Raw genomic sequence first — 3,371 nt, 5'->3', positions numbered from 1 at the left:
GGATGAAGCAGACAGGACACATTCCAGGAAATGGGAGAGGATAGAATGACAGCAGAGGAGCACCTTAAGACTGACAGACACAAACAAGCAGCAGACACGGTAGAGTGCTATTGCAGTGACCAATACTCCAGCAGCATTCAGCAAGTGGTGATCTGAACTACACCAGCAGCTGGAACACAACCAGCAACAAGGTGGAAAGGAGTGTTCACTGGGAGCTCAGGAGTTGAAGCCAGACAAAGAACTGCCTGTCCTGCTGGTCTGTTTGATTTGACCAGGAGCAGAGACAGAGCAGCAGATCCCAGATGAGCAGTGCAGGAACAGAGTAGATTTCACAGGCCAGTCCTCCCTCTAAAGCCAAATCAGGTGCCATTTTGTATAGGGAGGTGAAGGCTAGGGACAGGAGTACCAATGCACTGAATTGGGAGTGAACCTATTTTTGGCTGAATAAACTGCAATAATGTAGCATCCTACAGGTTCCACCCAAGATAGGTCCGGGTAGTCCTCAGACCTGACAGCCAGCAGATCAAGAACTCTAGTAGTGCCACATCAGGCACCATTTGGTACAGTGTGGAAAAAGCTTTAAGACTGCAGGGACAACAGTGAGCTGCACATGTGCTGAGCTGGGAGTGAACTCACTGAGCTCAGTGCATAGCACTATATCCACAGGGAAAATTATACTGACTATGGCATCATAAAGGTCAAAATAGGTCTGTGTGGCCCTCAGACCTAACAGCCAACTGATTCTGGCAAGATCAGCACCACCAACAAACTAGTATATAGGATACCATGTGTCCCCCTAATCCTGGTACCTGCTCCAACCAGAGGTAGAAGAAAGGTTGTACAGACAACACTGCAGCCTCAGCACGATATCACAGGAGGTGGAGAGTGATGATCCAGGAGCTGGGGCTACAGAGAACATGGTGGAAGTCTAACATAAGAACCCAGACCTGGAACTCGCTGGAGGGAGTGGCACAAGTGACTGCAAGCAAAGAGCCATGTAGCAATCACAATCAGTAAAATTGAACTGTAGACCTGTGGGTGACACAGCTTAGAAAAAAACTGTCCCAAGGAGAAACTCTGCTAACCAGAAGTACAGTGACCAAGAGCAAAAGAAGAGACAAAGGCACAATGAACATTACTGAACACTCCCCTGCAAAGGAGCAAAACCCTCTGCCAACCTCAGAGTTCACTGAGGAAGACATTGAGAAAATGGGGGATACAGAATTCAAAACACTTGTCATAAAAAAAAGCTGGCATTCAAGTGATTTAAGGAATTTGTCATGCTGGAATGAATCAAACGAAAGCTGATATATCAGAAATGCAGAATACAGTGGAGCAAATTAAAAGTACAGTGGAGAGTCTGCAAAATAGAATGAAGGAGGCAGAAGAAAGAATCTCAGCATTGGAAGACATTTCCTGTCACCAGGAAGAAGCAAACAAAAAGCTGGAAGCAGAGCTGGATCAAGCTAAAACAAACAAACAAAAAAAAGTATTCAAGAATTGAAAGACACTATTAAAAGGCCAAATGTAAGAGTTATGTGAGTTTCAGAAGGTGCAAAAATAGAACTTGAGTAGGGGCCCTGTGTGAAAGTCCTCACGTTGCATCCCATATGGGCACCAGTTCCAATACCAGCAGGTCTGATTCCCATTAGGTTCCTTGCTTGTGCCTGGAAAAGCAGTCCAGGGTGGCCCAAAGTTGGGACTTGGGCCCTGCACAATAGCGTAGCAGCTCAAGTCCTCACCTTGGATGCACCAAGATCCTATATGGGCACCTGCTCTAATCCTGGCTGCCCTGCTTCCCATCCAGCTCCCTGCTTGTGGTGGTCAAGGATGACCCAAAGGTTTGGGATCCTGCACCAGCATGGGAGACCTGGAGGAAGTTCCTGGCTCCTAGCTTCAGATCAGCTCAGCACTGGCCATTGTGGTCACTTGGGGAGGGAATCATCAGACGAAAGATCTCCCTCTCTGTCTCTCCTCTTCTCTGTATAATCTGACTTTCTAATAAAACTAAATAAATCTTAACACAAAAAGGAGAAGCTGGTTTTAATGGTATATTTAATGAAATCATAAGGGAAATTTTCCTTAATCTAGAGAACGAATTGGGAAACAAGATCCAGGAAGGACACAGAACTGCCAACAGGGTAGACCAAAAGAGATCTTAACCAAGACACATGATAATCAAGCTCTCTTCAATCAAACATAAGGAAAAGATCCTTAAATGTGCACGTGAAAAAAAAATTAACTGACATATAAAAGAATGCCATTTAAACTCACAGGAGATCTCTCACAGGAAACTCTACAAACCAGAAGAGAATGGAGTGACATATTCCACATTCTAAAAGCAAAACATTGTCGAACCAGGATAATGTCTTTGAAAATGAAATAAAATTCTTCCACAATAAAGAAAAGTTAAAAGAATTTTCCTCGTCCAAACACGCCCTACAAAGTATATTTAAAGATGTTCTCTTGGGGTTTGGGCCTTGGGGTTGGGGTAAATGCAACTCCCTGCAGGGTGGCGGCTGTGTGTGGGTGGTGCCCCAACCAGGCCAGTTCCAGTGCTGGGGACTCATGCCAAAGTCACTGCATTTGGCAGTGACCAAGGCCTTGGCTTTCTCCAGGTCCAAGTGAGCTCTTCCATCTCTTCCCTCAGGGTGAGTATACCATGTGGGAAACTTAGGAACTGGATTAAAGTCCTAGCTCTGGCCTGCCGCTAACATCTTGCAGCAGGATGAGTTTGAAAGGGGTCCAGGCCTTGGGGTTGGGGAAAATGCAGCTCCCTGCAGCATGGTAGCTGGGGTGGTGCCCCGCCGGCCAGACCCAATGTTGGGGACTCAGGCCAAAGCCACTTCCAAAAGGCAGTGACTGAGTCCTAGGCTTTGGGAAGCCAGTGCGCCTAATTTAGGTGCCAGGCTCTGCCTGCTTGCCACCTGGCGGCGAACTCTGGGGTTTTTCGGATATGTAATTGCTGCCTAGGGACACCCATGAATAAAGCCAGCTTTAGTGTAGGTAAGAGATGAATTTTGGGTGACTCAAAGTAACATGGTCACAAAACTTTTGGGCAAGTGTGGGGACTGAGACCTGATGGTTTGGAGGGGAGTGTCCATGAGATGTATTAGGGCCAGACTGATTCAACAACCCAATTAGGAATCCTGAGATGGGCTGTTAACATAGAGCATCACTGATGGCCACACACAAGACCACACCAAAACTATGGCTGGGGGCCTGTCTGGCAGGGCTAGGTACCAGTACCTGACTGGGTGGTGGAATAGTAGACTGGTCACACTTGGCAGGGTCAAGACACTAACCAGCTTGCAAGAGAACTTGGACCAGGGGTAAACTCTGTGGGGTAAGTGTGGGCCCAACCCTGAAAT

Source organism: Ochotona curzoniae, unplaced genomic scaffold (genome assembly GCF_017591425.1).
Source record: "Ochotona curzoniae isolate NIBS_2020 unplaced genomic scaffold, NIBS_Ocur_1.0 scaffold_1852, whole genome shotgun sequence".
NCBI classification, from domain to species: domain Eukaryota; kingdom Metazoa; phylum Chordata; class Mammalia; order Lagomorpha; family Ochotonidae; genus Ochotona; species Ochotona curzoniae.
This window is presented reverse-complemented; position numbering follows the sequence as displayed.